Source organism: Porites lutea, chromosome 3 (genome assembly GCF_958299795.1).
Source record: "Porites lutea chromosome 3, jaPorLute2.1, whole genome shotgun sequence".
Lineage (NCBI taxonomy): Eukaryota > Metazoa > Cnidaria > Anthozoa > Scleractinia > Poritidae > Porites > Porites lutea.
Window position 1 is genome coordinate 21,083,813 of NC_133203.1, and position 13,600 is coordinate 21,097,412.

Here is a 13,600-nt window from a genome sequence, read left to right on the forward strand (position 1 = left end):
TTGTCTTTCTCAAGGGTATTGATGTCAATGAGAGCATGAGACTGTTTCACACCCCGAGTGTGAGTAATTTGAGTCTCAAGCCAGGTCGCTATCTTTCAACGATGCTCATGTATTTCGAGCTTGGGCTACCTGTGCGGTGACTATTTTTCCCACACGGATCCTTTTTATTTTCAGCAGCCGTTGCAATCGCTACTTTTGAGATATGCGGCTGAAAATTTACGGGTTACCTAATTTTAACACGGTCTTTTAGTTCCCGCTAACAAAATTTTCCAAAGGCGTACTGTGACCATCCATTGCAAAAGGCCTATTGGCGACCATTTGCCAAATGTTGCTATCAAGTGCAAAAGACCTGTTGTACTGTAAAAAACCCGAAGACAGCAGTATAACCTAGTAAGAACAAAATTAATTTTCAGGAAAATAGAACTAAGAAGATACATTTTAAAAGTCTTTGCAGGCTAACCACCTTGTTAAATGTATAAAGTGAAAGCTCACCTGTGATGTGTAGATTGTGTACTCACGTGGAGTAGCTTCACTCAGTCACCTAAGACTTGGCTTGTCAATTTCCCTCCAAGCAAACGAATCCATTCACCGAGCGAATCGCTGACACTAATAAGGTCAATGTTATAAAGGAGACACTCTCTAGTATCAAACAAAACCACACAGTAAACATAACCGCTAAAAGAACTCACACATAGAAGCGCGGGCATACGCCACTCGCTTGCGACACTGAATTGAGCCCACGGTGCTAATGATGTTTCCAGACGTTCACGTAATCATGAGGGGAAAAACGCCAGTGTTCATCCGAATGTTTGTAGCGTCCCCACAGACGTCCTTTGGGGTTCGTTTGTCACGCATTCATTTCATGCGTGACAAACGAATCCCAAAGGACGTTTGCCGGGAGGCTACAATGTTTGGTCAAACAACTGACCCCTTCATCAATTTTACTTAATATTCGTAAAGAGGTGCTTTTATCTGATTTGTATCAAACTTCTCCAATTAAAGAAAATTTAGCGTGCTCCTGTCGCGTGACTTCTTGCAATTCCCCAATGGAGGGCTTGCAACATGGAGGTAGGTACGAGTGAAGATTAAAAATGTCTTTACTTAAAATAGATCACCGAAAAAGAAACCAAGAGGAAAGGGACAGCTGGCATACACAATGAAGGTGCGTGTAGCTTAAGACTTTTTTTTTTCAAATTTGTCGCCACCCGAAATGTAAAGAGATGATGTCTGTTACATAGGACCATTCCATTTAATATCCGCACCCCCTCTTTTGAGGTACTTTTATTTTACCCCTTCAGAAAATTTTTCATTTTACCCCTTCAGGAAAGAAAGGTCAAAGTGCCGACACATTTGCCTCTCCAGCAATTTCTAGCGATCAAAGGCATCCACATAGCTACCCCCACAGAAATAACTCTAAGACCCCCCTCCCCGCCTGAGATTTTCGAGTCCCTCAATAGCGGGGGTGCAGATATTAAATGTAACGGCCCATATGACCACTTCCTATCCATCCTTTTCTAGAACGAAAAAGAGGGTCAAACTAAGTACAGACGAGGATAAAAATGTAAACCGCAAAAAACACGAAAATGAAAAGGGTGAAGACTTATGTATGGTTCATTTGATTCCCCCTTCGGATTACGTGAAGCTTATCTTGAGAAAAATAATTTCAAATTTAAGTATATCCCGCAAATTGTAAGCAAAAGAGCAACCTTGACATTTGATCAAATGATAATGAAATTAGAAATTGATAACACCATATTTTCACTTTCATGAAACTGTCAAAAACCCCTCATGACTTTCACCCCTTCCAATATCATACACTTTTTTCATCCATGCACTTATTACGTAACTCAAGCCCATTTTTTTTGTGTTATCCACCTTGAAAAATAAGGAGGAGCTCCACAAGACATTGTTTTGTTGATCTGATTGACAATCACCACATTATTTAGAGAACGATAACATAACAACAATAATCAAATTTAAAGACTGTTTATTCTTATTCTCGTTTCTACTAACTTTTTTTATTATATTCAGATTCTTTTGACATGTTCACCTGAGGGGAAAGAATATGACAGAGCTTCTCAAGAAGGAGGTAAGAATCAGTCAATATTGTTGGAAGAGTGAAAGTTTATATACATCATTATCTACCACTAGTACTAGCAGCAAGGCTGCATGGGCTGGTTTATCTAACATGCTACATTGCAAGTTGCAAATACCTTTTAACTGGGCAATGTTAAAAACCTGCATCATTAGCACGCACTTAAACCCAATTGTCTCATGAAAGGTTGGGCGTGTAATCCCTCCCTTTGAATGAGAGGTTACCACAGGCAAATCAGATGGCCTATTGGAAAAGGATTTGTGTTCCTATGTTGGTACTAATAGGTTTCCCATCTTTCTTGTGATTAATAAGAGTCCTGTCTACAGTGTATTGACAAATGGACAAGAAAACTTGATTGTGGTCTTTGCATAACATGGTGAATCTGGGTTTTCTCTTCTGAAAGAGGAGGACCTATTTAACCCCCAAAAACATTCTCTGAAAGGGCTGCTTCTGGCATGGTCGCACCTGTGGTTGCAGGAAATAAAATATCAAGTTTGAAAATCAGCGTTAAAAAAAAACAAACAAACAAACAAACAAAAAACAATGATAAAAATTACCTCCTTCCTAAAAATTACCACAAACACCCCTCCCTGGTTAATTAAGGTGGATTACAGGATTTGCATTGCACTGCTAGTAGCATTGATATCATTTCAGGATTAAAGATAGACACGGTTGTTAACAGAAGATTAAAAATACATCAGTAGCCAACGGAAGGAGAGCTACACCAGTGACAAAAGACTGGCATTTTCTGTGCAATCCATTATTTAAGTTCAAACTTCTCATGAGGCAGTTTCAATCCAGGTCAGAGTAGCTGAGAATGGAGATTAAGAAATAAAAAGACAAGAGAACAAGTTAAACGAGTTAGTCTAACTCTGTCAATAAATGTGCAAAGACCATTTGTGTGATCTGACCCTAATCATTATATTTTGTATAGGTAAACAATGTGCAAGGTCTTCAAGGTCTTTGGTAAGTGCCTTTCAAACAAAGAGCAAATAGGTGGAAGTTGAGGACCTTAACCCATCAGTTACAATTGAATCAATTACGTTTTTGAGATATACAAACTAAGTTTGAAGTCGTTTATCGGTTTTGATGAACAAAATGTTGGGTATGCTCCAACAAACGTATACCTTAGCTCACAGGCATGGGCTTTGGTTTAAGATAAACTAACCAAACATCTACATTTGTGTAATGAGTACAAGCATTTTCAAATAAAATTATATCATTTCTGTCTTCAAAGCTGCAATCCTCTTTGTCAGGGCTATGGTTTGAGAGCTCGGGCAGATTCCAGGATAATACCCAAGTGCAGTAGCTGCACATTTTCATGACCAATGGTAATTTTGTTAGATGGGGATGAGAATGGAACCAAATATGTGTTAGACTTATAGTGATGACAAAGTGCATGAACTGAGCTTTGGACCCCCTTAGAATCAAGATATTTACGTTTTCTGGAGGGTCTGCTGTAGTGGTTGACAGGCTTGCCCTTTGAACTTCTGTGTTTGCATATTGATGAATGTGCAGTAACTGAATATTGCATGCTTTTTAACATCAGAAAGGAAACATTAAATCACCAAAGGATATTGCCTGTGGCTACATTGAAAAAAACATGGACCAGCCTGGCCTGGAGTAACGATTCATTAATGATTATATTGGTAAAATGTTTTATCAATCTTCACTTTCTAGTTCAAATAAATAAATCGAACCGGGGCACTTGAAGATTATCCAATCACGACATTTGTGAAAACAAAAGATTCTCGTTTTTTTGCAAATAGACCAGTAAAATTCAGGGTCCAACTCTATGCAACCGTTAAAAACTTCAAATTGTTTGAACTAACCTGATCTCTTAAGAAAGAGCACTCAAGTTCACGAATGCTAGTTCTCAATAGGCAAAAAAACCTTATCAAAAAACGTTGTGATTGGATAATCTTCTTCCAAGTGCCCTGGTTCGAGTAGTCACACTGTAATTTATTGTTCAAAGGTTAGAGGAAAGTAGTAATCTACTTGGAATTTTGCAATATCATGTAGCAATTAGATTTTAAAAAGTTCACTTAAATGAGATAATTACGCTACTTCAGGTAGAGGACGACTACAAATAATTTCGAGATGACAAACAAGCGCACAAAGAAAGAAAAAAAAGAAAGAAATTCTGTGTTTGTTACGTTTTAATATCTTAAAGAACAATCGTGAAATGCTTTAAATAACAACCCCCATTTTGCATTGCAACAATTTATGAGTATATGAGGCCATATTTTTGTCTTAAATTGGTTACTACTTTAAAACAAATGTTTTTTATATCTTGTTCGGTAGCAAACAAGCTGCGACCAAGCTAAAATTTGTTTGGCCAGTCATATTTTGACTGGTAAGAAACGAGCCATGACTGAGCTAAAATTTGTTCGACTGGTCACTGCAGAATAATCATTTTGACTCAGCCTTGACTTCTACAGTGTCACACTAAAAAAACTATTCATAACTGTGTTAAGAAAACAGTAATTTTGACGTAAACTGCTACATTGCTTACCATTATGCCACTGGGAACCTCAACCGGATTTTTCTGTTAATTGGTTATTAACACCCATGAGAATCTCTTTTTTTGTAATCTACTTCTTACTGTATCAAAAAAAGTCCAACAGAAAAGTACCTAATAAATATTAATGTACATATTTTCTTTCTCTTATAAAGAAAAGGGGTTTTCACCACAAGATAATTCAAGTCCGGAGACTTCCTCTTGGAGTACAGGGGGGAAATAGTTAGGAGGAAAGAGGCAGAAGAGAGAGAGAACAAATATTTACCACATCACGGAAGCTTTATGTATTTATTCCCATTGGAAAAACCTACTGGTTAGTTTTTTTTTATCTCCAGCATTACAAAACTGCAAGGGGGACATTTGTACCAGCGAAAAAAGGAACTTAGTTACATTAAAAGAGAATAATTATTGTTTCCTAGGCACTGTAAAGAAGAAGGTAGTCACGTTAATATTGCTTGCAGTTATTTCAATTCAGAAATCTAGACAAATGGGTTAAAGGACTAAAGTCTAAGGACTGATCGTGTGTAGTTACATTTATTTTTATGGGATCTAACATTTGCTGATCATCAGAAAACTCCTAATTTGTGAAAACAAGGCAAAAAAGTACAGTACATTAACATGTAACATCATCAAAATAATTATCACTGTATCACAAAATTCCTTAAAATTAAGTTGGCTCAATAGGGGCTTTCAGGCTGAAAACCTCCCAAGTTTGAGGATAAACTAAGTCGCCATTAACAAAGATTTACCACAAAAAAAATTACCACTAACGCTGTATAAGATAAAGATGAAACTTTGTTATGATCAGGGTTACAATGACATTGGAGTTGTTATAGCAACTAAATGAGGCCATGACGTATGTAATTTGCAGCTGTATTTCTGGCAATGGGAACTGTTCATCCAAAATTGTTCACGGGAGCTTTTTCCTCCAATAACTGAATGAAGCTTAAGGTGATTCCCTGATCTTGCACTGCGCATCGCTTACTGCACATAACAAGATGGCCTCCGTAAAAAAGAGCTTGTGAAGTAACATTATAAAAATGAGGTTGACCGAAGAGAAACGCTATTGCAATTTTTGCTTGCGGTTGTTTCTTGCCGAGGTGAGACTCAATGCGGTGGGAATGTGCATAACGTAAGCAGTACGCGTGTTGCTGAGTTCGACTTCCTCACCGAGAACCTCGATAGTGAGTGTTTAATTTGTGCTTATTCACTTTGATTTTCATTTAAACACTTTCTTTATCACATTGTGTCCTAAATGTGATATCTCGATGTAAATTCTGTAAAAACGGATTTTTTAATACTTTCTTCCCCCTTTCGCATACATTCTATTTTGAAACTAGCCCCATTCCTCTCTCAAAAATCAAGGAAAATGCATTTGGTGCGCACTTTCTGCAGCTCTACCGCAAAAACGAGTACGGTGATCCCCATTTTTTATTTCATGATTTTAATAAGGACAGTGCTTCCTTTCGGTGAGGAAAAAATTGGCACAAATCTATGTTCAGTTTTTTGGCAATTTTACTAAATTGTACGGATTGAGCTATCACGTGTCAAATAGCGCGTGTCCAATTTCATTCCACTTTGGAGCGTAAAGTAAAAACAAGGGCATTAAAAGGCATTTTTCTAGTACGTAACAGGATAAAAAATACATTAAGGGACCGGTAAAAAAGTATAGGGGGGGTGGGCTGGAGCATTTGGAAATGTGGTTGATAAAAAACACATGACCCATCCCCTCCCTTCGGCACAAAAATGACTGACCCACCCCTAAAGCAAGGTTGGAAATTGCATAACCCACCCCCTAGTTAAAACACGGATGTTTGGTTTCCTCTTAATAATCCAATAAAACCTTGTTCTGTGCTTGACAAAATTTGTTGATACACTGCTACAACTAATATCAAAATCACAGAAATGATACCTTTCACTGAAAAGACAAATGTGAAAAACTGAACATTTCTTGTTTCGATGGACGTTATCAGTCTTGACACAAATATACAGCAAACGAGGGTATATACTGAAATTATCTGTCACAAAGCATATGAAAATTTCTACAAAGACAACCCATTCCTACACATTTACTTGCCGGAAATGCTTTGATTAATCCTCAAAGAAAATCTCTTCCACTTCAATGGCATGCACTACCTAAAAAACCATGGAACCAGCCTCGTACCCAGGCCTGTTCGCGCTATCCGAGTGAACAAAGGAGGCTTGGAACCGAGCGCGATAGCGCGAGGCCTGGCAAAAAATGGCAAAAAAGTCCCAGATCAGCAAGAAAAAGTCCCAGATAATTTCTCGACGAAAATCCTCTGTTTTCTGCGACAGTCATGGAATATTTTGGACGTATGAGATTAATACATCTCTTCCGAGCATCTGTGGACCGTTTTATCGGATAGCAACGAAGTGGGGCGGGCGTTTTTTCCCCATAAACCCTGGTAAGTAAGCAGATTATTTCATTATTTACAGTCTATATCGGCCCAGTCCAGATCTTGCTACACGAAGTTAGAAAAGAGTTCCTTTGGAGCTGGGCATGGGACGAGTTTATTATCACTATACACTGTATCTACAGTAGTTCCAAGGCTTCATTTTCATTGAAGATAAAAACAAAATGGGCGTGGATCTTTTAGTGTATAGAGTTAGAGTGGGCTTATTTTGCCTTTGTTACTCGACGAGGATAAAATCACAATCTAGTGAACGGTTTCCCGGGAAAACCAGAAAAATCCCTAGATGCATGTAAGTTTGTATGAAATAGTTTATTTCAGATTTAAGGCTAATTTTGTTTTCTGTCAGACTTCGAGTAAATTACACCTCTCGTTCGCCTTTCAATAACCTACACTTAATCTATATTTGTTATAGCTTGGCTTGTAATTGCATCATCCTGTTAATATGCTTGGTGTTAGCAGGAGATATTCACCCTAATCCTGGTCCAAATTCAGGTAGAGAAAAATATGCTTTACCTTGATGTTAACCTTTTTTTTTTCATTGCTTAGTTAAGATAATTATATTATATTAATTTGCTGCTCTTGACTTTTAGATTCTGAGTATGAATTGCTAACAGATCCATTGTGTAGTGGTCCAGGTTCCGTTAGTCTACAAGGTATCAATATGCATTATTTGGTATATTTCCCTTAGTTGCAAAGTAAGCATTCAAACGTGTCATTTGCTGTCAATTTAGGTGAAGCTTTGAGGAAGTCACAGGATGTTTTTCGCTCCATAAAGAAACAGAAGTATTCGGGTTCCCCATTTAAACAAGGTATAACTCAGTTTTAAATATCATTAATTCTACAAGTATAGTTGTGTCGTTCTCTTTGACAGTCACTTGCATTCATAAAAACCCTAACACAGCACATTAAATATGTACGTTTGCAGAAGCCATTAGCAGGTCTGATCACTAGAAATTTTTCCAGATGATTTACCTTTTATTTACTTTTAAGCCCATCCCAAGTGAAATGAAAGCCATGTAAACTATTACATACTTCTCCAAGCATTGGTACATTTAGTGGATAAATTTTATCCTCTCCAAAATTTGAATTATATTATTGTCTTGTTTGACTATATACTTACAGAGATCTTAAATATGTAAGGTAACACAAAGTGAACGTGTATTCACACATGCCCAGCTTTTGCATTACTAAAAAACTAGCAGATAGATAATATTTTGTCATATTACACTGTGAATAATATCTATTATTTTAAATTAAATTATTTTAGTGCAAACCTCTCCCAGAAAGGTTATATCAAGTGCTGCAAAAAGGCAGATGAAATTTTCTCCAAGTCCACTGAAAAAGACATGCAAGAGGACAAAGTTTGAAAAAAAAGGAACATTAGGTATAGTAAATCACTCAAGGTCTTGATTTGTGTAATTAAATGAGATCTATAACAAACCGGGTGTAAAGACATCCCAGTGTCAGTCGATAGTGGTGGGGAGAGAACCCTCTTTTCAATTTGTTTTACGTTATTAAATAGATATGAGGTAGTGTCCATTAGGACAGCTGCACTACAATGCACAGTTGAAAATTTCATCTAAATGCATTTGAAGTAAAAGATACTTAACAGCCGTTCCATGCTTTATTATCAACCTCTTACTGAAGACTAAGGACTTTTTTTTCCTTTTAACAGAATCTCTTAGCAAAGTTGTTGACTTATCATTCACATTTAAGGAAGGGTCTGCAATGAAACAGGCTGATGTTTTTAACATCATAAAAGACAAATCTGGTCGTGTTTACTCCAGGAGAGAAATTGATCATGTTATCAAGTTACTGTTCCCTGGTGTGGTGAAGAAACCAATGAAAATTGTTAAAAATGAACCGAACAAAGATGGAGGACAAAAAGATCAAAGACAGAAGCGGTATCCTTTCGCTAGCATTACAGCTCCAAGACCTTTTACTACTGTCACAGCACATTGTGCTCCTTCAAGGAAATATATTAACAAGTAAATTAAGGCTAAAATTAGGCCAATTTTCAATATAGACAATATAGTATTATTGTGTATACCCTTGTGACTCAACAGTAGTGAACCAATAGCTGTGGCAAAGATAAACATTTTTATTTATAATAATAATAATAATGCGCATTACATGAAAGTAAATTATCGACATTAATAAGTTAACCAAAATAACTAAAAATATTATATTAAAAAAAAACAACAATGGATCTATAAAAATATAATATATACATAATCCTAAAAAATCCTAATAAAAAGCTAATCTACAAAAATGGGTCTTAAGTAAACCTTTCAACCTATGAAAATTGGGCTCATTTCGTATTTGTGATGGTAACCCATTCCGCAGTTTAGGCGCAGCAGCTAAAAAAGCATGGTCACCCAATGTCTTTTTAGTTAAAGTTTTTGGCGTTTGAAGCATGATTCCCATTGCACACGATCTTAAATTGCAACTCTTTTCCTCCCTTTTGTTAATGACTTCTTGTAGATATACCGGAGCTTGTCCATGGGTCGCTTTAAAAGTAATTATAATAATCTTAAAATGAATCCTAAATTCTACTGGAAGCCAATGAAGCGTACACAGAATTGGTGAGATGTGATAAAACCTAGGAATCTTAAAAATTAGTCTTGCTGTGGAATTCTGGAGCCATTGTAACTTTGCTATTTGTTTAGCTGGTAACCCATACAGAATACTATTACAATAGTCAATGTGCCCAATTATTAGGGCATGAACAAGTGTCTGGGTTGCTTGATTACTTAAATACTTTCTTATTCGTCTTACATTTGTAATGTAGTAATAGGCTGCTTTACACATGTTATTGATATTAACTTGAAGACTCATGTTTCTCTCATCTCGCCGCTTTCCAGTCACAAGAAGTTTTACAATTTCTGTTATCATTGGACATTGCCTTTCAACATCTGTTGCCAAATTATCAAAGTACATTTCTCCAATCATTAGCTCCAGGTCATCCTCATCTTTTAAATTACATATTCCAATGTTTTGAAGCTGCTGTAAAGTAGTTAGCTCTTTTTGGAGTTTGAGTCTTTGTTCTTCCTTTACGCTACCCTTTACAGAAGCCAGATCATTGAAGGCACCACATATGACACGAGATCTCTCTGCTTCATTGCTATTGTCTTTCAAAGCCTTTTCCAGCAACTCTATTTTCTTCTCCGAAGATATAAGTTTCTTTTTTAGGACTTCATTTTCGGATGTAAGTATCCCAAAACACTCTATATTTTTATTTCAAATCAATTTATTTCAATAAAATTGTTTTCCTTGACGAATTAATTTTTATTAGGATATTTTATGTCCATATGGAACAAAAGAAAGAAGATACATTGGATACCCTGTTGAACAAATTATGTGACCAACTTGACAAGAGCATTTGTTCTGATGGAAAAAGCAACGTGGTTTCAAATGTGAAAAATTGCATTGCAGAGTGTTTTGGGATACTTACATCCGAAAATGAAGTCCTAAAAAAGAAACTTATATCTGCGGAGAAGAAAATAGAGTTGCTGGAAAAGGCTTTGAAGGACAATAGCAATGAAGCAGAGAGATCTCGTGTCATATGTGGTGCCTTAAATGATCTGGATTCTGTAAGGGGTAGAGTCAGCTTAAAGGAAGAACAAAGACTCCAACTCCAAAAAGAGCTAACTACTTTACAGCAGCTTCAAAAAATTGGAATATGTAATTTAAAAGATGAGGATGACCTGGAGCTAATGATTGGAGAAATGTACTTTGATAATTTGGCAACAGATGTTGAAAGGCAATGTCCAATGATAACAGAAATTGTAAAACTTCTTGTTACTGGTAAGCGAGATGAGAGAAACACTGGAAAAAAGGCACCAGAGTTTAAATTCAAGTCAGCAGTGCAGGTGCTTCTTGCTCTTGATGACATAAGATCACAGAAAACAAAAAGTGACTTTTCTACTTTGTTTGGCTTACTCTTGATGTCCCATGGTGCTGGAAAAACGATGCTGGATGCACTTGAACCATTTGGATTGTGCAAGTCCTACAACTTCTTGTAAGTACTACTTTACTTTATCATGTATTTTCAAAAATAAACGATTTTTCTTGAATTCAGGGACATATATAATAACATGCATGCCATCATTGTCTAAACTCATTAACTGTAATTTTATATCTAGTGATTAAACATTTTACAGCTAGACTGACAAACTAGTGTCCCTGGACCAGACTTACTTTATAAGTAAACAAGTAATTTAATAAAAAAACTGAAAGAACATGTCTTGTCTCCTAGCTTGATCTATAGATTCTTCTTGCATTTTTTACCCTTACATGAACCCAAGATTAACCCAAACAGGCTTTAAATTTTAAAACTTACTGGAGAAAAAAGAAATTGTTACTTAATAATAAATTAAATAGGCCATTTCCAAAAACTCTCACTTTCAAAACAAGGCTAGGTGCAAAACCTTTCTTGTAAGAAAAATTATAAATTATATTTACATGAGAATAAAAAAAATATTTCATTTCAATAGCTTTGTAGTACATAGCCTTGCTTTAGGACAGAGGGTTGGAGTAACTTGAAAATGGCCTATTACTGCCTGTTTCATTTATTAAGGCTTCTTTTTTTATTGCAGTCGTGGATTGCTTGATGCTCGCCTCAACAATTATGCTGAACTACTTAGAAAGAAAATTCCTTTAGAGTGGCCAGTTATGTTGATCTTTGACAACATTAACATCTACAAGGGACATTCACGTCACATTAGATTAAAGAAGAGTACAGCACCATCCATGTGGAACTTCACAGTAAGAGCAGTTTTGAAACCAAATATATGTGGAATGGAATACCTTTGGAGAGACCCTGACACAGCAACCAAACCCCAAGGAAAGCTGAAAGAAGTTAAGAGCGAACAGCTGTTTATTGGTTAGTATAATTAACAATTAATGAATGGGGCTGAGTATCTTATGAAGAATTATTATGGAGATCACAGAGGGTGTTATCCGTCGATGCTGTAGGCCGGGATGGATAACACCCTACGAGATCTCCATAATTCTTCATATGATACAAAAGCCGAATTCAATAATTGTTTTATTATTCATTCGAAATAAGTCCTACTTTAAAAACATGGCTAAAACATGGTAACCTCCATCGATCCATCGATGGTAAGTTCATCTTCGATAGTGCACGTTTAGGTTTGTCCTGCTCTGCAAATATTCTCCAAATAGCAGATGTTGTCTTTTTGCTGTTCTTGCCATGTTTTTAGCTATGCTTTCGCCTAGTTCTTACTCTTGAAACAAGTTTAATGTCCACCATTTTTCAAGTTCACAATCAAAACAACTCAACCTCGTCCCCAGGTCTTCTCGGTTAACGGTGCCTTAACCTGCGAAAACGTTGCATTTTTGACGTCATTTCCTCATTAAACACAAAATTCTTCCAAATTTGGTCATCAGTAACTGGTTATGGTGAATTGAACAAGTGCTTTTAGCCAATCAGAATCGGGAAAATATTTTGAATGAATGATAATAAATATTATTAAAAACTGAATCATTGGATAATGCAGTTCTAGAGCTTTGGTTGGCTTAGCCATCATGGTATATGAGCCATTATACCGTACTTTCCAAATATGGTAATTGTAAGCATCTGCTTAAAAGTAGAAACAAGCTGAAAATGATAATCGGTTTTTATTTTTTAAGAAAGTAAAGGATTAAGTAGAATAGTAGTTGCATATCAAGTTTTAGAATTATAATGATGAACCTTAAAGTTATTGCTGCATTTTTAGTGTGATCAATTTTTTTTCATTGTAGAGTCATCACCAGAAGTTGAAAAGGGATACTCAAATGAGGTAGATACCTTACTGCTGAAAGTATTGGACTTTGGTCTAAACACCGTTTCAGTAAAGAGAAAGGAACTGCTTAAAATGGCTGAGACAGACTTAATGGGTACTCTGAAAAGTGATACATTCCTCTCAAAATCAAAGGGAAAATACTTAATCAATGTTCCTGTAGCAAAGGCAGAAGAGGACACCCCAACTGCGTCAAATGTTATGATTTTGCCTTTCTCATTGGCAGATGAAGCATTCACCTGTGGTGAAGCAGTGATTTACCGTGAGTATGCAAGTGAGCTAGGCCTAGGCATTAAGAAAAGTGATGACTACATACCCTTTCATCTTTCAAATAAGAAGTACGATGTTGCCTCTGCCAGAGAACGATACAAGGTCTATAGAGAACTAGACATTCACTTTGAACATTTAGAATCAATGAGAAAGGCTTTTGCAGACCATGAAGTACAATATAGTGAAACTGAACCGGTAATTATTACCCCAGACCATTTAACTGCAAGTAATTTCAAGACAGTTATGAAACAAAAATCACACAAAATGGCTGAGATCATCAAAGAATTAGTAACAGGGATTGAAGGCATGCCCTTAAAGGAAGCTATTGATTTCATTAAATCAAAAAGTGGAATATGGTATGGCTTCAAGGATGACTGTCTCTCAACTGTGTTGCATGTTGCTGTTGAAAGAAACCTGGGAACATTGGTTGAATGTCTACTGGCATGTGGTGCAGAGGTGAATAGTAGAGAAGGGT